The 23,568-nt window shown below is 37.3% G+C and overlaps 1 protein-coding gene across 10 annotated transcripts in view; it reads left to right on the top strand.

Annotated features, from left to right (window-relative positions):
• The window catches only part of PUM1 (pumilio RNA binding family member 1), a 167,934-nt gene that overhangs the window by 21,847 nt on the left and 122,519 nt on the right, over window positions 1-23,568 (top strand). The gene's annotated exons all lie outside the window — the stretch shown is intronic.

The following is a 23,568-nucleotide window of genomic DNA, read 5'->3' as shown; positions in this document are numbered from 1 at the left end:
CTCTCTCTGAAGGTAAATAGCTTTTTTTATCTCGGGTCCTTTGAAATTTTTTTGTGTCATATTGATCAGAGTAGCTAAGTCTTTCACAATTGATCATCATTAGGATATTTTTATCTCTGTGGACAGTGTTCTATTGGTTTTGCTTACTTCACTTTGCAGCAATTCATGTAAGTCTTACTAGATTTTTTTTTGAAACCATCCTCCTCATAATTTCTTATACCACAGTAGTATCCATGACAGTCATATACTACAACTTGTTCAGCCATTTCTCAATTGATGGGCATCCCCTCCATTTCAAAATCTTTGCCACTGCAAAAAGCACTGCTATGAATGTTCTTGAACACATAGGTTCTTTTCCCTTTTCTTTGCTCTTTTTGGGATACAGACTTAGTAGTGGTATTGCTAGATCAAAGTGTATGCACAGTTTTATAGTCCTTCAGGTGTAGTTTCAAGTTGTCCTCCATAATGGTTGGATCAGTTCACAACTCTACCAGCAGTGCGTTAATGTCCCTATTTTTCCACATCTCTGCCAGCATTTGTCATTTTCCTTTTCTGTCATGTTAGCCAGTTTAATAGGTTTGAAGTGGTACTTCAGAGTTATTTTAATTTTCATTTTTTCACGTGGCTATTGATAGCTTTGATTTCTTATGAAAACTGCCTGTTCATATTCTTTGACTATTTATCAGTTAGGGATTATAGCTCTTATTTTTGTAGATTTGGCTCAGTTCCCTGTATATTTGAGAAATGAGACTTTTATTCATGTAAATCTCTCCCCCTTCTGTTTCCTGCTTTCCTTTTAATTTTGGTTACTTTGGTTTTATTTGTGCAAATAAATGTGTCCTTTCCTGACTAAATGCGATAAAAATTATATTAGACTGTTGAAGAGATTAACATTAATTGGCGACTAAATAATCTAAAGAATTGATGGGTCATAGAAACAATTGATAATTTCATTAAAAATAATGACAACAGTGAGACAGTATATTGAAATTTTTAAAATGCCAAAGCAGTCCTTAAAGGAAAATTTATATCTCTAAACAATTTAGTCACAACAATAAAGAAGAAGTAAGTAAGTTTGAAAGCAAAGCTTTTGATTTAATAAACAGAACCGGGTGTGTGTGTGTGTGTGTGTGTGTGTGTGTGTTTGAAAAAAAACTATTAGGCTATTTGATTAAAAAGAAGAGAGGAAAACCACATTACCAGTATCAAAAAGGAAAAAGCATTCACAACAAATGAAGAAATAAAGGATTATTAGAACCAATTTTGTTCAGCCATGTACCAATAAAACTGACAAATGAAATGGATGAATAAATTATAAGAATATAAATAACCAAGATGAACAGAGCAAGAAGTAGAGGATTTAAACAACCGAGTTTCAACAAAAGAAATCTTAACAAATCACAAATGAGCTCTCAAGCAGACCAAAAAAAAAACCTCGGAACCACAATAGAGAAAGCAAATTCCATTAAATTTTCAAAGTGCAATTGCAGTATTACACTGCAAAAGCAAGGAAAGAAAGGATCCTATTAAATTACTTTTATGATACGTATATGGCAGAGTCCAAACAACAGGAAAACTATAGAGCAATATCTTCCATGAGTATTTATGTGAAGTAAAATATTAGCAGAGAAGCTATAGCGATATCATCATCTTAACAGCTAATGTTTATATAATGCTTTGTTTTGCAGTTGTTTAGATGTACAAATGTCTTTACATGTGTTAACTCAATTTGATCCTCACAACAACCCTCTAAGGTTGTTGCTTTATTGATCCCATTTTACAGATGAGAAAATGGAGGCACAGAGAGGTTAAGTTACTTGGCCAGCATCATGTAGTTAGTAAGTTTCTGAGGTAAGATTCAAATTCAAGTCTTCCTGACTTCAAGTCCCAAACTCTCTTTGTTGTTGTTCAGTTGTTTCATCTGTGTCCAGCTCTTTGTGACTCCATTTGGGGTTTTCTTGGCCATGATATTTGAGTGGTTTGCCATTTCCTTCTCCAGGTTATTTTACAGATGAGGAAACTAAGGCAAACAAGGTTAAGTGACACACCCAGGGTTACACAACTAGTAAGTGTCTGAGGCCAGATTTGAATTCAGTAAGGTAAGTCTTCTTGATTCCAGGCCAGGCCCTCTATTGCCCAGGCTATATCTAGGATTCATTTAATATTAGGGAAATCATAATTGACTACATTAATAACAAAAAAAAAATCATATTATACCAACAGATTCAGGAAAACCTTTTGTCAGAATACAAGACTCAGATTGGTTTAAAAATACTGTTATTAAAAATAGGGGTAAAATGGACAATAAATTGATAAAAAGTACATCTCTAAAACCACAAGCCAGCATCGTCTGTAATGGGAATAAACTAGAGTCCTTTCCAGTAAGATTGAGGGTAAAGCAAGGATATCTCTTGTCACTACTACTATTTGATGTAATGCTAGTGCTAAGTGTATTAATAAGACAAGTAATTGAAGGAATAAGCATAGGCAAGAAGCACAATTATTGGTTTTTGCAGATTACATGGCATACTTTGAGAGCCCTAGAGAATCAGTTAAAAGTTAATTAAAACAGGAAGGGCACAGGATGTAAAATAAATCCACATAAATCTCCACTATTTTTATATATTACCAATAACACCCAACAAGAAGAGATAGATAAATTTCATTGAAAATAGCTATAATATAATATAGAATATATTGTATATTATATATACTATATATATAATAAATTATATCTATATATTATCTATATATCTATACATATCTATAGAGAATATATAATAATAGAATATAATCTATTAAATATTTGAGAGTCTCCCTACCAAGATATGCCCTGGAATTATGTGAATATAACGACAAAGTAATTTAAGAAAGTAGTGACCAAAATAATTGGAGAAATGTTAATTGCTCATGAGTAGGCTAAGTGAATATAATAAAATGACAGTAACAAAAATTAATTTCCTTATTCTGTGCCATATTGATTGGTCTTTCAGTAGACACTTTAACTAGAAAAAAATGACGAAATTAATCTATAGTAATAAAACATCAAGAATCTCAAGGGGGAAATAATGAAAAAAAAAAACTAGAAGGAAAGGGGCCAAGCAGTGGTAGGGAAGGGAAGGTAGTAAGCATTTATTAAGTTCTTACTATGTGCTGGGCCCTATTGTCAGTGCTTTAAGCATATCAACTCATTTTATCTTCCTAACATCTATGGGATATAGGTGATTTTACAGTTGAGGAAACTGAGGCAGAGGTCTACTCTTCCAGACCCAGACAGCTACTAAGTGTCTGAGGCTGCATTTGAACTTCAGTTTTCCTGACTCTAGGCCGTAGTGCTTTATCAACTGTGCCATCTTAGCAATACCAGGTTTCTTTTTTTTTCCCAATATAAAACCATGAATTTCCTTTTATTCTGTTTCTTTAAAAAAAAAAAAACAAACCCAACAAACTACATAATAAATACTACACATAATTTCTAGTTATCCTGCTTTTTTTGTGCTTCCTTCTAAGTTTTCTTTTGTTTGTTCTCTGCTGTGCATTTTACATTTTTTTTCTCTCCCAGATGTCAAACCAAATTGCAAAGCCGTAGACATCAAAAATTTAGTATTGGTTAAGAAATAGAAAAGTTGATCAACGGAGCAGATTAGGTACATTAACAAGCCGTCGAACCTGGTAGCCTAGTGTTTTGATCAACCCAAAGATGTCAGCTTCTTGGATAAACGCTCACTCCTAGACAGAAACTGGTGATAAACTGGATGGTAGTCTGGCAGGAAATAGGCATAGACCAGCACCTTGGACCGCATACGAAGATAGATTCCAGATGGACACACGTGACCTAGATATACATGGTCACATAAAACAGACTGGAAGAATAAGGCAGAAATTCCCCAGCAGATCTATGGGTAGGGGAATAATTTGTTGCCAAACAAGGGATACAAAAGATCATAGTAAATAAAATGCACAATTTTGATTAAATAAATAAGTTTTTGTACAAACAAATCTAATGTTGCTAAAATGGGGGAAAAAAATCTTTGCAGTAAATTGTTTGACAGAGGTCTTATTTCCCAGATAGATAAGGAACTGAATTTAATTTAGAAGGCTAAGAGCCATTCATGAATTTGATCAGTGGTCATGAGCTATGTTCTGGCAGTGTTCAGAGGGAGAAATACAAATTTTCAGTAATGACCACATGAAGAAATGCTCCACATCACAAGTGTAAATTAAAGCAACTCAGACTTTATCTCACACCCATGAGACAGGTAAAGTTGACACAAAAGAAAAATAAACAGTGGGGAGTGTGGGAACACAAGCACATTTACTCCCTGTTAGTAGAGCTGATATAACCAATCTGGAAATCTCTTTGGTGCTGTGTCCAGTGTTATGTACCATTTGACCCAGCATTGTCTATGCCAGTCCCCCAGTGTGATCGAAGAGAGAGGCAAACAAAGATCTGAAACTTAAAAAATATTTATTGCATCTCTGTTTGCATTTGTAAAGAGTTGGGAAAATGAAGGAGTACCCATCATTTGGATGACTGGTTATAGAATATTGTAATAGAATGTTACTACACTGTAAGAAATGATGAATGGTTTCAGAGAAATCTGAGAGGAATTATATGAACTGATATAAAATGAAGTGAGTACAACTAGGACAGCAATTTATATTATAACATCACCATTGTAAAATTGAACAATTTTTAAAGAGTTCAGAACTCTTGATTATGATTATGATTAGCCACTATTACACAATAGAATGTTGCCCACTTCTTGCCAGAGAGGGGATGAGCTAACATGTGGAACGAGACACATTTTTGTACATGTCCAATATGGGAATTTGTTTCGCTATACTGTACTTCTTTGTTAACAATTGCTTTTTTTCCCCCTTCTTTCTTTTGGGAGAGGTAGAAAAAATACTGTAAATGATTGAAGTTGAGTTGAAGAGGGGAAAAGAAGGAGCTTTTGGTGAATGGCCTCAATTCTTAGAAAAGTATGAGGCAAGGTAATTTTTTTCTTTGAATATTTGTTACAAGGGATTTTCATGTTTTATTTTATTTTTTTTAAAGAGTGAGTTGTGGTGTGAGGGAGCAAAAATAAATGCTTGTTAATAAGAAAAAACCTACTTCCATCAAGCATGACTGATTCTCCTATAGTCATAATTCACTTTTCCCTTATTTAGTACTCATTATTTGTGTGTCATACCCTCCTTCTACTAGTTTGTCAGCTTAACAAGGGCAAGAATTATATATCCAAACTTTGCCTCTTCATCATTTCTTTGCAGTTTAAGCATGCAGCATGTTTTATAAGTGTGATTTCAGTTGGCTAAGTTTTCAACCAGAGTTTTTGAATATTAGAACAGACTGTTATGTAATAGAATCTTCCCTTGCACAAAGGATTCTCCTTTTCTCTATGAATTCACACACGCTTTATAAGAGAGAACTTAGTGTAGTGAGAGAGCCCTTAATTTGTCATTGTCTTGAGAACTTTGAAAAATCATTTCACCTTTTGGACTTCAGTTTTCTCTTTGTGAAATGACTGAAGGTCACCTTAAGGTGACTGCAGTAGCCTATGTAATTTTTTTAAATTAAAATTAAAAAAAAACTTTTCCCCCTACTTAATAGTATTTTATTTTTTCCAATTAAATGTAAAGATAGTTTTCAACATCCATTTTTATAAGATTTTGAGTTCCAAAATTTTTCTCCCTCCCTCCTCTACTCCCTCCCCAAGACAGCAAGCAATCTGATATAGGCTATACACGTACAATCATATTAAATGTATTTCTACATTAGTCATGCTGGGAAGGAAGAATCAGAACAAAAGGGCACAACCACAGGAAAGAAAAAAACAAAAAAAGAACAAATAGTATGCTTCGATCTGCGTTTATACTCCATAGTTCTTTTTCTGAATGTGGATAGCATGTCCGTCATGAGAATTGTCTTAGATCCTTGCATTGCTGAGAAGAGCTAAGTCCATCAAAGTTGGTCATTGTAAAATGTGGCTGTTACTGTGTACAATGTTCTTCTGGTTCTGCTCGCTTCACTGCGTACATAGTCTCCAAACAGATTTTAATGACATTTGCTATGTGGCTCTTTGGTGGCCCTGAGTTTGCAAAGGCTGTGCCAGTGGAAATGAAGGCTCTGGCATTTTCTGCTAAGCTAAAAAATGCCCAGCCCAGTGACATCTCTTAGAGATGGTCTCTCAGACCTTATCCAGGCTTACTACCTGAAGATTGGCCACTGAATTTCTTTGATCACAGTAATTCTTAAAGGCTGTTTAGTAAGGTGTGGAGGAGTCATCTGGTTGGAAAGAGTAGCCATATACATGAAATAAGGGCTCTTCTTGTTGTGGTGAAATATTGGTAGATGTTACAGGAGTATGTGATTGCACTAGTGAAGCTGACAACTGAGTTTGATAACTATTTAGTGCTTGGTATATGTCAAGGATTGTGCTAGGCGTTGTAAGGGTTCAAAAACTCTCCGAGTGCATTGACTTAGGGAATTTATAGTATTATTAGAGAGACAAGGGAAACAATTGTGAAATAGTAAAGACATTAATTGTTAAGTGGCAGAATGCGTGTTATACTTAATAAGTACTTGAAGAGGTCACAGAATGGAGAGAAGACTATGGGGCAGAATAGAATGGAAGACTTTTGACATCTTGAAAGAATTTAGTCATTTTTTCTGGCTGTCATACCTGGAAGGCTGTCCTTCCTCATCAGTGCCTCCTGGCATCCCTGGCTTCCTTCATGTGCCAGATAAAATCATACCTTCTACAGGAAGCCTTTCTTAACACCTCTCTTAACTCTAGAGTCTTCTTTCTTTGAATTATTTCTTATTTATCCTGTATATAGCTTGTTTGTACATGTTTGTTTGCTTGTCTCCTCTTGTCAGGTTGTGAGCTCCTTGAGGGAAGGGACCGTCTTTTGCCTCTTTTTGTATCCCCAGCACTTAGCACGATGCCTGGTGCAGAGTAGGAGCATAATAAATGCTTATTCACTGACTGACCAATGGATCCCTTCCAGCCTCCTCATTTTATATATGCAGAGAAGCTATGTCGTTTGCAGGAAGGAATGTTGCAATGTCAATAGGAATGATTTGTGTGATGTTCAGATTTTAAAATGAGGGGAGGTAAAGTACACGTTCTTTAGGGTCTCACACATCTGACACTCTTTGAGACAGACGTGATTTGTTTGGAGTCGCCCAGCTAGTCAGTAACAAAGCTGGGAGTGGAATCCAGGCTTCCATCTCTTAGTTCATTGTGTGTTTCATTGTATCACACAGCTTCTCCAGCTTGAACTAGGCTTTGAAGACTCGATAAAATTTGGATTGCTGTAGGAAACGAGAGTATTACATTCCTTTTGAAGAGGAAAGCATGAGAAAAGTTACAGAAATTGAATGAAATGAGCATGGTATTTTGGGAGGCCAAGTGACAAGATGTATATGACTTTAATGTTAAGGTTTCTATTGGGGAATATTGGGAGATAAAATGGGAAGCCTTGTATATCTAGATGAAGCAAAATAGGTGGTTTCAATTTGGTCCTATACATAATGAAGAGCTAGCAATGAGAAAGGTGTAAGAGTTGTTGACCTGAAGAACCTTACCTGTCATTTTAGAGGTCTTAGACCCTTAAAATTACTTGTTTAAAAAAAAAAGTAGTTGCAGAATAACATGAAGAGAAAACTAGGCCCACGCATCGTACATTTTTTTCCCAATTACATGTAAAAACAATTTTTTTTGGCGGGGGAGGCAGTCCAGGTTAAGTGTCTTGCCCAGGGTCATATAGCTAATAAGTGTCTGATGCCAGGTTTGAACTCAGATCTTCCTGACTCCAGCTCCAGTGCTCTATTCACTATGCTACTTAGCTGCCTCTAACATTCGTTTTTTTTTAAATTTTGAGTTCCACATTTACATTGGTGTCTTTGTGTCTGACCTTTATCTCCTTGACTGAGATTCATTCATTTAGGTGGATGTATCTCAAAGGTGTGTCTTTTGTACTCTTTTAAGATAAAATATGTACTCTTTTCCATTGGCGGTTTCAGTGGTTCCCACATCTCAGTATGCCACATTTATCAGTGTCACCAGTCCTTAACTTCTCTGCCAAGCACTGGCCTTCATTTCAAATTGTCTATAGAGTGTCTTTACCTTGTGGGCGTTCTTAGCCCTGCAGATATGTCCAAAGCAGCTCATTATGTTTCTATGTATTCTTATATCTCGGTTAATGTTTCCTTTTTAAATTTGAATGCTAAGGCATTTGGAATATAAGTTAAAAACTGATATTGGTGTGTTGTTTATGGTTCCTTTCAGAATAATGTAGTTTCTTTTTTATCCTTTTTTTTTGTTGTTGGGTAACATGATTGCAATTATTCCTGCTTTTTTGGATTCACTTCTCTGTTCTCCATTTTATTTTGTGTATGTTTTTAAGTGTGTTTTCTTGTAAAGCAACAGATTATGGGGCTTTGTTTCATGTCTATTTTGTTACTCTTTGATTTTATTGGATTGTTTGATCCGTTCATTTTTAAAGTTCTAAGAGGTTTGTATTTTCTTCCATTTATTAAAAATTTTTTTTTTCCAAATTAGGATTCCCCCCACCCCTCTTCCACTGTCTTTCCAGTTATTTATCTATCTATTTATTTTTGGTATCCTTATTCCTACCAGCTGGCTTACTCCTAACCTCCAAATATTCCCTTCTTGTTTGTTACCTCATTTCTCTTTGGGGTTTGGTTATTAGTTCTTTTTTTCTTTCCTCCTTTTATCTGGTACCCTCTTCTTTTCTTCTTGGTCAAGTAGAACATTACCCACTTATCCTGTTCATTAGTTTTTTTTTCTTAATTTTCTGTACCCTATTGCAGAGGGGATTTCTCTCCTACTTATCCAGTCCCTCCCTATTTTCTGCATTTCTTCCAGAATCAGAACTCCTGAGGTACTCACTCATTCTGGGCTTTCCCTTCTAGGCAGTTTCTGCCACTACCTTGAAGTGCTTGCCCCTGCGGGCACCCTTACTCTCCCACCCCTTTTCCATTGTGCCTCATTCCTAGAAAAATGCCAATTACTTTAGTTGATAGAGAGGACATTTCCCCATGGCAGGCCCTTCCCTTCCCCCTCCATCACTAATCATGCTGTCCATCACTGACCTTTGTCTTCTTTTTGGTCTCCTTTCTTCCCCATTTTCCTCAAAATGTCCTCCTTAGGTTCATGTCCTTCCATTCCTCCAGGTGCCTGTTCCCAGGAGTTTCATCTTCTCCCTTCCTGAGACAGAATGTCTTTTCAAGAACCAGATCCCTCAGCCAACACCCGGGAAACTCATAGTCCCCTGCACAGAACATTTCTCTTCACCTATAGGAGTATCCCATCCCACCATTAAAACAAGGCCAAGCCCGCTTCCCTTCAATCCCTCTCTCCACCTCCTCACTTCCTTTCCCTCAGGCTTTCTTCTTTGTGAGCACAAGAGTCACCTTCCTCTCTTTGTCAGCCCTTGATTTGATCAGAGGCACATCACATACTCTATCCTCCTCTACTCCCCTTTCATGTACCTTCCTATTTTATAATTTTGACCCAAGAAAACATTGATTTGCTTGTAGGTGGAGGGCCTTGAGGTTGTCACCTCTGTACCTATGTTCGCCTGACTTCATCCTACTTCCCTGTCTGTACTTGTACCTGGCCTCTGCTGCCACTCTGTTGCTTTCGCTGTCCTTTGTTGTCAGCGTTGGTTCATCCTCTCCTACATTTTTGTTCTCTGAGATGTTGGAGAATCAAATAATTTCTTCCGGTCTGATTTTCTTTCTAAGACTGTTTCAAACACCTCTTTATTGTTGAACAATCATCTTAGCTCAGATTTGTAGGGTAGAGTCACCTTGGCCTGTATCTTGAGCTTCATTGCTCTTCAGAACACATTTTTCCATTGACTGATGAGTTTTCTGCTGGGTGCAGAATAACTTGTATTATTCAAATTTCCTTTCTTATTTATTTGAAGATCTTTCTCCTGGTCACTTGCAGAATTTGTTGTTTCTTGGTAGAATTGTCATTCAACCACTATGTGTCTAGTAGTTTGCAGTCTTGATTTTTTATCTGCAGGTGATTGATGGATTCTTTCAGTTGGCACTTTTTCTTCTCTGTTCAGAAGTTTTGAGCAGGTATCTTTTTTTTTTTTGGCTGGGCAGTGGGGTTAACTGACTTGCCCAAAGTCACACAGCTAATAAGTGTTATGTGTCTGAAGCTGGATTTGAACTCAGGTCCTCCTGAATCCAGGGACGGTGCTCTATCCACTGCACCACCTAGTTGTCCCTTGAGTAGTTATCTTGCATTTACTTCTTACGTAATGGTATTTAACTTTTTTGTCTTGTATTCTTCTGGGAAATCTTAAGTTGTTTCTAAGTTTCCTATCTTTGAGAGCAATATGTTTTGCTTGTATGGAGCATGTTTTCTTTTATTATGACTGTTTTTTGCTTCTTTTCTGCCGGGTTGTCCTTTACTTCTGTATATTTGCATTCCCAATCAGTTGGCCTTCTTTTTGTTTCTTTGTTGAGATTTGGCCTGTGTAGAATTAAGTTTTTCTATTCTACCAGTTATTTTTTGCTGTTCAGGCCATGAATTCTACTCATAAATTCTCATTTCTCGTTTAAACTACTCAGGTACCATGTGGTAAGTGGTTTCCTGCACTCCTGAAGTCTACAGGGTCCTCTGCCTTACTTGTTTTCCTTTTTCCTTTGTTTTGCAGCATTTATTCTTACATTCTTGAACTCATTTACCAGATCTGGAAGTCATATTTCCTTCTACTGTTAATGTCTTCCCTGTTGGTTTATCTGCTTTTGTTTAGGTCTTTGAGTTTTCTTCCTTCTGAGATTTTTGATGATTTTGGAGGTTTTGGTTTTTTTTATCTCATTATTTTCTCTTGTTTCTCACTTTCTGACTGTTCCTCCTCTGATGGTAGTTTTCCTGTTGGCTCTATCTCAAAGCACCTCAGCTTCCTCCCACACAGGGAGATTGGCCATTCACCAGCCTAGATCTCTGCCCCAAGGGACTTTTGGGGAGACAGAACTGGCCCCAGCTGGATATTGGGCTCTTTTCCTTAAGCTTTGTGAAGTCTCATGTCCTGTGTTGTCGTACCCCGCCCCCCCAACACACCCACATGCATGGTGTACTGCTTGTTCCAGTAATACACAGTGCTACTATTGCTGTCGCTGTCCAGGCAAATTTCTGCCTTTATCAGAGTTTGGATTCCAATGCAGTGGGAGTAGATAGGGATCAGGGTGTAGAGTTAAGCCTTATTTACAAGCCCAGACTCATGACCTGCCTTGTTCCCTCTGTTTCTCAACTCCACTGCAGAGCTCTATTGCAGCTCAGAATGCTGCCATTGCACAGGCTCTCATGACATCAGCAAATTTCTCCAGTTTGGTGTTTGGATCTCCTTGGCGTCGGAAGGAGGGAGAGGGAGGTCAGGGTTTGGGCTTGCATTCAGTTGCAAGCCTGTAGACCAGGTTGGCTTGTGCAGCCTTGCTTCTGAGAGCATGGTGTGTCTGGTCAGGGAAGGGTTGCTGAGTGAGTGACTCATAGGCATTAGTTCATGGAGTTTCTTACCTTCTTTGGGTTCTTGATGTCTGACCTAGACCGTGGAGACAGCTGAAATTGCTTTACCTCTGGTGCATAATTTCTACTTTTGAGAGTTTGAGGATTAGGGAAATTGTCCAGTTCTTCATCTTGTTGGTCATGTGGATTAGAAGTGTTCATGATCTTTCTGTCTAAACCTACTCTTCCCTCTGACTTCACCGTTTCTGTTCTGTGCCCTTTCCTGATCCCTGCAGCAGCTTGTCCATTAAATACCTTGTCTATGTTTTGTATATATTCATAGATGCTGCCCTCCTTAGGAAATAAGCCCTTAGAACACAGAAATGTTTCTTTTTGTTTCTCTATATCCCTAGTTCCTAGCATGATTTCTGGCATATAGTAGGGACCGTTAAATACTTGATTGATCCAAGAGGTCAACCCTCCATGGGTAACATTTGCGTGAAATCATCCAACAATATGTTGATAAAAAAGCATCAAATAAGAAATGTAGTTTTCCTTTATGATGACTGTTCATAGGACTGGGTCATCTTTCAGCTTATTACAGCTTCTATCCTTAAGGAGATTTACCTCTCAGTGCAGATTATGCAAGCAAACAGTAGACCCAATGCCATAAGTCACTGTGGACTGCAAAAGTTTAGCACTTACTGAATACCTAGCAAAACATGACCTTGGCTACGGTTATTGGTCAGAAACTTGCTACCTTTCAATAAACTAACATGACAAAATCCTTTTTCTACAAATATTGATCTCAAAATACCATTGAGAATTCAACGAATAAATTGTATTGTCTAAAAACTGTTGCCATAGTTTTACATTGTTCCATAAAAATTTAAGAAAAATGTTTTTAATAGCTTACTAAATACTCATTATGTCCAAACCATATGGAGGAAATTTTTTTGAAATACAGAAAACTACCCAGCCTCCTAATGGAACTGTCCCTCAGATGTTCTCAGTGAGCTGTGGAAGACAAGTTTGGATTCCCATGCTTGTACTTAATTATAAAAGTAGCTATTTTGTCTGCCTGTGCACTAACCCAGTGAACTATTATATATAAAAGCACAGTGAAAATGATATAGTAGTCTAGTAAACATTTTAAGCTTACATTTAGATACTTCATGATTGCAAAAGGCTTAGGGGCAGTGCAAATTTTGTTGTCCCAGTTTTATATATGATGAAACTGAGGCTTTGTTCAATGACCCACTTTTAAGCCCAAAGTACTACACATTTTTTAAAGCAGTAGGGCTCACTCTCCTACTAATTCTTCTCCAAGTTTGGTATTTTGTCACTATACCATTCGAGGTGACACATTAGAGAATGGCTGGAGTAGACAATCTGGAAATTGTCCTCTTAGAAGCAGTTAAAACAACTAAGACTTTTTATCCTGGAGAATTAGCTTAGGGGTGGTGCTGGAGGAAATATAGTTGTCATCTGTCTGGAGGCCTATGGTATGGAAAAGGAATTAATTATTCTGTGTGCTGCTAGACTACAGACCTGGGACAACATGGATGACAGTAAATGAGATTGCCTTTTTTTGGGGGGGGGGGAATGAGGCAATTGGGGTTAAGTGACTTGTCCAGAGTCACACAGCCAGTGAGTATTATGTATCTGAGGCTGGATTTGAACTTAGGTCCTCCTGACTCCAGGACTGGTGCTTCATCCACTGCACTACCTAGCTGCCCCCTGAGATTGCCTTTTGAGATAGTACAGTCATCCTCATCAATGGAATTCTTCAAACAGAGGTAGAATAGATCACGGATCATGCAGAGCGTGTTCCTATATGGGACTGGAGGTTGGTCTAGAGCACTTGACCTGGTGCAGGGTTAGGGACAGAGACCAAGTGGCAACTTTGTTGCTCACTCTTCGGTTCTAGGTCACAGATCCAGGGTAGACTGAGGTGGGCAGCTATACCAAGGGGTGGCTTTCTAAGGTAAAGAAGGGACTTGGATACCAGGCTGTATTCTCAGTGAGGAACAAGTTCAGAAGCAAACAGCTGTGTGGTTCTGACACCAGGAATGCAGGGGGGCTTTGACTCTGTCTTCTAGCTCATACTGAAGCCTGCAGAGGAATAACCAGGGCAGGAATCCCAGACCAAGGGGAAATCTACAGTTATCTCTCTGACCCAGCAAACTTTCTAGCTGCCTGATAGTGGGTGAGCCTAGCAGCAGTCTTTGAAGCTCCTAGGTATGTCGTGCAGATAGAGCTCCTCAGATCTGGGGCACTGATAAGACTCACCCTGGATCAAACCATTTTGGCAATACCGAAAGCTGTCAGGTCTCCCTCCTGAGTTGTCCCTGAGATCATTTAGGTTGTGAGTTCCTTGATGGAAGGACTGTCTTTGTTTTGCTTCTTTTCATATTTCCAGCACTTAGCACAGTGCCTGGCATATATTAAGTGCTCAATAAATGCTTACTGACTGACAGATCCTGGAATAACTCAATACCCTAAAAGAGCAGCCACAAGGCCGACCCAGACCTTCCTTCCAGAAGTGTGGCAGGGACCTGCCGCGACATCTAGTCCAAAGTCAAGAAGTGGGCTGGGAGATTGAGCAAGCAAACAAAAGAATCCCACTATAAAGAGCTTTTATAGTGAAAGAATGCTCAGTGCACAAACCCAGAGGAAGAGAATGACTCCCAAACATCAGCAAGCAAAACCTCAAATAAAACACAGCTTGGGCACAGATTCAGTTGGTATTCCTGGAAGGGCTGAAGCAAGCATTTAAAAATGTTTTGTCAATGAAATGATAGTGCTAGAGGGAAAAGTTGAAAAAGAAATGAGACCTTTGGAAGAACGAATTGGAGAGATAATTAATAGCTTGGCATAAGAGGTAAAAACCCTTGCCCAAGTAACAAAATCCCTGAAAATTTTGTTGTTGTTCAGCCATTTTTCACTTGTGTCTGACTCTTTGTGACCCCATTTGGGGTTTTCTTGACCAAGATACTGGAGTGCTTTGCCATTTCTTTCTCCAGCTCATTTTTCCAGATGAAGAAACTGAGGCAAATAGGCTTAAGTGACTTGCTCAGGGGCACATCTAGTAAGTGTTTGAGGCCAAATTTGAACTCAAGAAGATGAGTCTACCTAACTCGAGGCACATATCTTCTCTCTCTGCCCCTGCCTCGCCCCCTCCTCCTCCCCCACCCCATCAGAATGGACCAAATAGAAGCTCATGACTTCATAAGATAACAAGAAATGTTAAAACAAAATCCAAAGGCTGGAATAAAATAGAAGAAAATGTAAAATATAGCAGAAACAACAGACCTGGAAAATAGATTAAAGGAAGAAAATACAAGAATTGCAGGGATTGTACTCTAGGTTTCATCTTTATTCTTCTTGAACATATAGGTGGTTAATAAATGCATTGTTTATGATATGAGTTGAGGAAACTAAAAGATCCATTTTAAGAAACATTGTAAAGAAGAAAAAAAACAATAATTCAAAGTTACCCTCTCTTGTGACCCAGAGAATGAGTTGAGCACAAGCATTTCTGTCAGACAGTTTAGGAAATATTTTGTTGTAGAATATTCTGTTCTAGTTTCCCGTGCACGGGCACATGCACGTGAGTGTGTGTATGAGAGCGTGTGTATGTGAGTGTGTGTGTGTGTGTGTGTGTGTGTGTGTGTATGTATGTGTGCATGCATGTTATATTTCATTACCTGTTTTCTGGGACCTTCTTTCGTTAGTCTTGCCAGTTATGTTGAAAACCTTTAAGTTTTTAAAATTAAATTTTATTTAAAAATTATTAATCATTTTTTTTCTCTTTTCTATCTCCCTCTCTTTCCCTTCCCCTTTCTCTAAAAATAAGAAAAATAAAACCTTCATGATAAATAAGCATATTCAAGCAAAGCAAATTCTCATATTGGCATCTCATTTTGCATATTTTAGCCCACCACCTCTGTGTCACCACAGTCTCTGAAGAATTGAAAATGAATATTGCACAGAGGGCAATAGAGACAACTGTAATTTATAACTGCAGATATATATATATATATATATATATATGAAATAATCTTGAAAGAACCAAATTCAAAGATGTTACATGATTGAAAGAGAGGAAGATTGGTCATAATGGCAGGGAATGAGAGAGGGCTAGCTTGCGTGTCTCAGTGGTATTTTCCTAATATCAGGAGAAGTTGAGGAGGTCTCCTAGCATATGGGTGAAGAACTGGAAAAACCTAGGTAAGATTGGGTGAGTGTGGATGGCTTGCCTTATTGATGACTTAAGAAATCTATTAAGTATTTGAATACAGAAATAGGTAATCTTTTTACTGAAATATGATTAAATGTCACTTAAGGATTCTTAATTTTTATTTTCAAGAGAAGTAAAAATCAAAACTTATTCAGAAGCATTTCTTTGTTTATTTCTCCTGTAGATTTATTTATTTTTGGGCTTATGTAGTGTGTTCCCTCCCAGCATCACAAAACTCAGTGGCTATTGAAGCTTGGAGTGAGTTATTGATGCCCACGATAGCAGGTTCTTAAAAATTTTCAGGTGAGAGATCTTTCAGTATCCATTTCTTCATTGCCACATAAACTTTGAACAGCAGACTATTAGAACAAAGGTCTAATCTGCTCAAAGGAGGCACATATTTTGGGGCCTTTCTGACTTGCTGCTAGGCCCATTGGATAGAGCCGATTCTCATGTCCTATCTTATTTGTTTATATTTCTTTTAAAAATAAAGTCTGAATTTTAGCTAATCACAATACAAATTAAATTCACATTTACAAGTATTTACAGTGAAAAGGCCTTCAAGAGAAACACATCTATAACTGATTGGTACTGCCTCCCTTTGTGTACATTGTCATGATCTATGTCTGACCCTCTTTTTGTGTATACAATTTCATTTTTTATAGTTTTTTTAATACTAATTTTAGTTACTATTTTAGCCTTAATATTGATGAAGTTTGAAACAGAAACACTCATTGAAGAATACTAGAGAGATTAGTAACACCAGTTGTTTTTTTAAAAGTAAATTTTTGTTGGTGTCTTCTGTTTCTTACATCTTCATAGTAATCCCAAGTATCCCTCCTCTAACCCTTCCCAGAGAGCCATCCTGTATGACAAAATAGTATTTTTTATGAGGAAAAAATAATCAGCACTCCTGATTGATACATTGACAAGTCCACAAACCTGTGCAACATGTGATACTTGTGGACCTCCTGGCCAGGTTACCCCCACCCTCAAACATATCAAACAACTTTAGAGATGGTTTTAAAAAGAATATGTAGACTCAGAAGCGTTTTCCCCATCTGTGAAATTTTTCACTGGCTTTAGGTGAAATACTGGCAATAGCCTAAGTGAACTTCTTCAGTTTCAGAATATTCACAATGTTCCCATAAACCTTGATTCTTAATGAACATTTCTCAAGGGAACAGAAAGGAAAGGAACAAGGTGTAGTTTCTTGGGCTTGGTTGTGCGTTTGTGGAATTGTTTTAAGTGTTTTAATCCAAGGAAGCCTGGCTTAGGAGTCAGAACAGTTGAATTCAGTTGAGTTCTGCTCTGGCACTAAAGATCAGTGACCATGATGACCAAGTCACTTAACAACCATTTGGAACCTCAGTTTCTGTGTTTGTAAAATTATAGTGTTGGATTAGATTATTTTAGCACTAAATCCTAGGAACCTGTAATTTCACTAAGTTACTAAGGAAACAGTAAACCTAAATTTAACCTTATTTTTGAGAACAGTTAACATTTTTTTAATAACCAAAAAGATACCAAATTTCTCGTGTGGTTTCGTGTGTTCTATGAAGCTAGGAAGCAGGGCAATGTGTTTTTTCCCCCCCCAAGCAGACACAGAGTCACTAGAAGGCTGTTTTAAAAAGGACCTTTTAAAGCCTGGTGATAACCTTTTTACATGTATTTTTAAAAGCTGGTTGTAGTGGTCTGAGATCTTAATAGTCATTCCTGCCTTTTTTTCTGGATCCACCTTGGGGGTTATTTCTGAAGTTCAATCAGTCAGTGAATAAATAAGCATGTTGTTGGGGATAAAGAGGTTACTAAAGAAATTTCAAATGTATTCTTTGCTGCCAGATAGCTTGCAGTCTTCTTGGAGAGATAAGATCCTAACATAAAAGGAACAGGCTATCTTACAAGACAATATATAGTCTGATTCTGAAATATTGTGATATGAACCATAAGTGTTGTAGGAATTCAAGGAAGGGGGTGATCCGGGAGGAATGAAGTGATTTATTTTTTTCTCGTCATTCCCCATGGGAGTAGAGAGTGAAATAAAAACAAAACCTTTTAACAGATATGAAACCAAGCAAAACATTACAAATCCCCACAAAGATCATGTCCAGAGATGTGTGTCTCATTCTTCTTTTGAATCTGTTGCTTCTCTGTCAGGTTGTCTAGATGTCATTCTTCATTATCAGTTCTTTGGAGTCATAGTTGATCTTTATCTTGGTCAGAGTTCTTCAGTCTTTCAAAATTGTTCATTTTTATATTTTTCCAGTATAACTTGTTCCCTAGATTCCGTTCACTTCACTCTGCATCAGTTTACATAAGTTTTCAAGGTTTCTTTGAGAATTGTCTCTTGAATCATTTCTTAAAGTGTAGTATTATTATATTACATTCCTGTGCTCTTCCTCAGTTTATGAACATCCCCATAGTTTCCAGTTCTTTGCCACAACAAAAAGAGCTGTTCCTCTTTCGTCTGAGTGTAGAGGTAGAATGTTGCTGAAAAATGTGGTTATTCATGCTCGAAGTTACTGCCTTCTGTGGTCTTTGGGCTATACTTTTTGAACTGGGGAGAATAGAGATTAAATATAGGCATATTGGGTGAATGTCTTTTATTATCTAGATTTCTCAAGCTGCCCTCACTCCATTACATACTCTGCTCCTATGTGTCTGTCAGCTGACTTCATAATTCAGATGGATTTCCTCTTTTATACTCAGCATGTAGCAAGTGGTATTAGAATGGCCTTTTTTTTTTCTCTTTCCCAAATAATTTCTTTTGGCCATACTTGAAATTGGTATTGGAAATTAAATTACTCTTTGCAAGTAAACAGTCATTTTGGTTTAGTACTGTGTTGTGAATAGTCATCATTCATTCTTTGAAAAGGGTTACCGTCCCTCATTCATCCGTTGAACAGATATTTTAGTGTCTACTATACGCAGGCTATTGTTAGGCAGTGTGGGTGACAGACAAGGAAAAAGTAAGATGTTATCCTTGTGCCTCATGGAACTTAGATTCATTTTTGTTTGGGAGATAGGTTACAATGAAAGGTGAAAACATTGAAGATTGAAATAATAATAATTGCTTACCTAGAAGTTAAGTTCTTTTAATTATGAGGATTAATCTGTCAGGAAAAGGTAGTCTGTCCTGTTTATCTCCCTCCCCCTCCAGATCAGCTGTGTTAACTGATACTTGCAAAAGGAAGTAAACTCTCAAGCAAAGTGAAATTGTGGGAGCCCAATTTCTTTGCATTTTTTCCTTCCTCTTTATATCTGTCTAATTGAAAGATCCTAAGTCCACATTATTTCAGCATGGTCACGTAATGGGTCACGTAATGTAATGAAGGTGGTGGACAGACAGGTGGCAGAACAAGGAAAGTGGGACTATGTGTTTCTGTTATGTTGTGCATAAACAGATTTTGAAAATGTACTTAAAATTTTTAAGTTCTGTGGCATTTTCACTTTTAGTGTTTTGGAGTTTTTTTTTTTTTTTTTTTGGTCTTGGCAAGTACTACTGTCTGTGTAGAATGGATGTGGTTAAGTTAGTTCCTTGTTTGGAAAATCAGGGGGTTGGACTAGAGTAGAAATTCTTAAACTATCAAAGGGCTTTCCTTGAGGACCTAGAGGACCACATGTGACCTCGAGCTACAGGTTCTCTACCTCTAATTGGGTCTGTGAACTTGTTTAAAAGAATTTTTTTTTTACATAATTGCTTTCCTTTGTAATCCTATGGATTTTATTTTATGCATTAGAAAACTTATTCTGAGAAGGGGTCCATGAGTCTCACCAGACTGCTAAAGGGAAATATCTATCTATGACACCCTTCCTCCACCCCCACCCCCCCCAAATCCCTGGAATAGAAGGCCCTATCTAGCTCATTCTCTGAAATCTGGTCATAGAATAGTTAGCTATAAATACGAGATAATTTTGAGACAACCTGGCTGCAGTCGATTTCATGACCTGATTTCGTTAATCATCTTGGCTAAATGTCATTTGAAGTGTGTTACCTGTTTGTAACTGATAGTTTGCTTCCAATGATAAAGGTGACAGTAGGACTTAATGATTAATAGCCCTTTACAGAAGGAGTCCTGATGACCTCTGTGTTGTCCAAGATATTAGAAATGAACCAACAACAGCGTTCTCATCAGCTGATGGAACAATACCTGTGAACACTTATGCTGAAGCTTTTTGAGTCACTGACAGGAAGCTGCTTCGAAGCTCCATCCTTCCATCCCTGGTCACCAATTTCTAGTCTTGGATGTACCTCAACCAATTGTACCCGGAACTGCTATCCCTTAGGGAGATTCTGAGTTCAGATGCTGGGTGGTGCATCTTTTCTCGCCTAATACAATATTGTTTTTACAGTGCAATAAAGACAGACAATTTTTGAAAGACTTAGGAGCTCTGATTGTAGAAATGACCAGCATGATTCCAGAGGATTATCGGTGAAACGTGGTACCTACTTCCTGATAGAGAATTGAAAGAGTCAGAATGCAGAATGCGACTCTTCTATCTGTATTTATATCTGACATGGATGATGTAGAAATTTGTTTTGCTTTGTTATCCCTATTTCTAACGGGGTTTGTTTTTAGTTTTTAGTTGTTTTTTTTTTCCTTCTCAGTTGGTGTAGGGTGGGAGTGAGAGAAGGCTGATTTTTGCTGATTGAAAAAAAAGTAGAAGGTTTGTATCATTTTTAAGGAGATTGGCCAACGTTTTCTCAGCCTGGAGCCAAAGAGCAGAAAATTTGAATCACGTAGTGGATTTTGAGGTGTAGAGGAAGGTCATGTTCGATGGTTTCTATTTTTTTTTTCTTTCATAGAGGCTGATTATTCTGCCGAGAGAGGGTGGTATGGGGATTTGGGGAAAGAAATAAAAATTTGGAGTAGCTACTGCTCTTCTGAGAATCCTCATGTTGAGTTTGTCTGGGGTTGATAGATAGCTCTGTTGAGATGAGTTAACGTGATTTTGTTAAGGACTCATGATTATGGAACTTCTCCAGTGCTGTTCAGCATCCTTAGAAACAGATTAGGACACATGTGGTGGCTGGCAAGACATGCAGGGGATAGGACAAGGAGACAGTAGACTCAGAGATAGGGTAGTTCAACTAAATTAGTCAACAGTAGGCTAAGACTTTTTGCACCTGCGGCTCATGGCTGACGTCTTTCAAAGCCTTTGCCATTTCCTAGGAATAGGTCAGCTGGTACCCTAACTCTCAGCTAAAATTGGAAGAAAATCCATAAAGAGGTCATCTTAATTGACTGCAGGTTCATATTCTCCATTTACAATTATGCCTGAGCATCTGTAAGACTGTTGTTTTCCTTCTTATCTCTATTTCTTCTAATCTTTTTGACCTGGATACCTTCCTCTTTTTTCATTCTTCCTTCTTTTGTGATACTTTAATTGTAATAATAAGTTTCTCTGGTTGGTCCAAAATATCTTTTAGTTTTACCGTTCACTTTTTTGTCCCTCTCTGTAGTCTCAAGAGGAATGAGATTGTTCTTTAGAGTTTTTTAAATCTTATTTGTATCTTGTTTTTAATTTAAGTCTTCTGTTATAGCAGAGAAGAAGTGAAAAATAAGTTCAGTAAAACTGATTAAGCTTCGAATCAAGTTGGATGCAGTGTTTGATACCCATAGTTCCCTATTTCTGAAAAGAAGGGAAAGTGGTGTAGTCTTATTTTTTCTAATGAAATAAAATTGGTTATTCTGACTACACTACATTCAATTTGGATTCTTCTTATTTTTCCATTGACATTACTGCATTGATTGTATATTTTATTTTCCTGGTATTACTTCACTTTTCATCAGTGTTCTTAATATTCATTGTTTCTTACTGTTTACTAATATTCTATCCCATTCACATACCTTGTTTCAATGTTCTTCAAATGATGGGCATTTATTTTGTTCGTAGTTTTTTGCTATTGCAAAAATTTCTGCTAAAAATATTTTGTTATGTATTGTATGTTTCTGTCTGATATCCTTGAAATAGATTTTTCTTGTACTATTTTCTCTCTAATTTAGAGCCTCTGCGTTTCTCCTTTATGAGAAATGTTGTAATGGAGGAAGTATCGGGCATTTTTAACCCTTTTCCTCTTCTTTTCAGTATTTAAAAGGATAGTGGCAGTGGATAGAATTTAGTGAGACAAATTTAGGTTTAGAGTTGTCTAAAATGAAGTGGACTGTTTTGGAAGCTAGTGACTTTCCTCATTAATGGAAACCTTACATTGGAAAGTAGGTATTACAGATATTTCCCACTCTGGTCTGGATTAGTGTGGATGAGCCATGAAGCATCTTCAGATTAAGAGATTCTGCATTTTCATGGTTGTCTCCATTACCTTGCCTACGTTGTCCTCCTGCTACCCCATTTCTTTCTTCCTTTTCCTGGTTGAAATAGTTTTTTCTTTTTTCTTAATGATTTTTCATTTCTATTATTGTAGTGTTTGCGTCTGTTATTCATTGGGTTATAATGACTCAATATTTCATTATATTCATATGATATTTTTTTAGTTACCCTCCCAGGCAATCAACATTTACCTTGTTATTAGTTTTATTTGCTATTTTAAACATTTTTCTTAAGAGTCTGTCTTTTAACCTCTTTGGGGGTACATACCCAGTACTCACATCATTGGATTAATCAATATGGACAGTTTAGTTCCTTTTTGTGAATAGGTTCACAGGTCTTCACAGGTCTACCAACGCTGTAAGAGTATGTCTGACACTTTGCTATTCTTCCATCAGTAATTTCCCATTTTGGGGGCAATCTTTGACAGTTTTCAGTGTTTGAGTGTTCATCCTCTTTCAGACTATTTCTGTCATCGGCAGTGTTAAAAATGTGTTTTTGTGTATGTGAGGGAAAAGTTTAGAATTGTTGAAAAGTGCCATACAATTCTTGAAGTACATTTCACCCTTTTTTCCTTCTGTTCAGTTCTGGACTCAGCTCAGGTCCATCTGCACGTCCACAGAAGAGAATTATGTGCCGATTCATTCATCTACATACACGAGTATGTGCATGCATGCATATGCACGTCTCACACACATACACACACACATATACACTACGTGCATATACATTTATTTATTTATTTTTGAATCTGTCATCTGGCCTTTGGGCCATTTTTTCATCCATTTGGTGTATCACTGTAAATTGTTATTCTGATTTCTTGAGTGACTATGGGTCTCATTGAGAAGGTTTATTTAATTTTGTGAACCTTGATGCAGTCAGCAAAGTATCATTTGTGAATAGTTGCATCTATAGGGAGATTCTTTTCATTTGTACTTTGGCCAGAGCTTCCTTTATGAGGGAGGCAAATGCCTTTCCCCTTTTTCTGTGCCTAGCTCGATATTGATCGTCAGAGGTAACTGAATCTAGTTATTTCTGGTTCTATCTATCAGAGAATCTTTATTATCTTAACATGCATTCAGTTGTCATTTTTTCAGTCATGTGACCCCATTTAGGGTTTTCTTGGTAAAGATACTGGGTCGGTTTGCCATTTCCTTCTCCAGCTCATTTTACAGATGAGGAAACTGAGGCAAAGAGAGTTAAGTGACTTGCCCAGGATCACACAGCTAGTAAATTTATGAGACCAGATTTGAACTCAGGAAGATGAGTCTTCCTGACTCCAGGCCCGTCACAGCACCATGTAGCTGCCCTTTAACTTGTATGGAAATATTTAAAAAAAAAAATGGACACATTTTGTTTTAACATTTACCAATAAACACCAACCAGTGCTTTCCCCCTTTCCTTCCTCCCCCTTTTCCTTCATGTTCCCTGAAAAACAGTTTATGGATTGTGGTCTTTTTTTTTTTTTTTTTTTTTTTTTTTTTTTTTTTTTTTTTTTTT

This window comes from Vombatus ursinus, unplaced genomic scaffold, assembly GCF_900497805.2.
Source record: "Vombatus ursinus unplaced genomic scaffold, bare-nosed wombat genome assembly UNPS02014775.1, whole genome shotgun sequence".
NCBI classification, from domain to species: domain Eukaryota; kingdom Metazoa; phylum Chordata; class Mammalia; order Diprotodontia; family Vombatidae; genus Vombatus; species Vombatus ursinus.
Note: the sequence above shows the minus strand (reverse complement) of the source record. Positions and strands in the feature narration are given on the sequence as shown.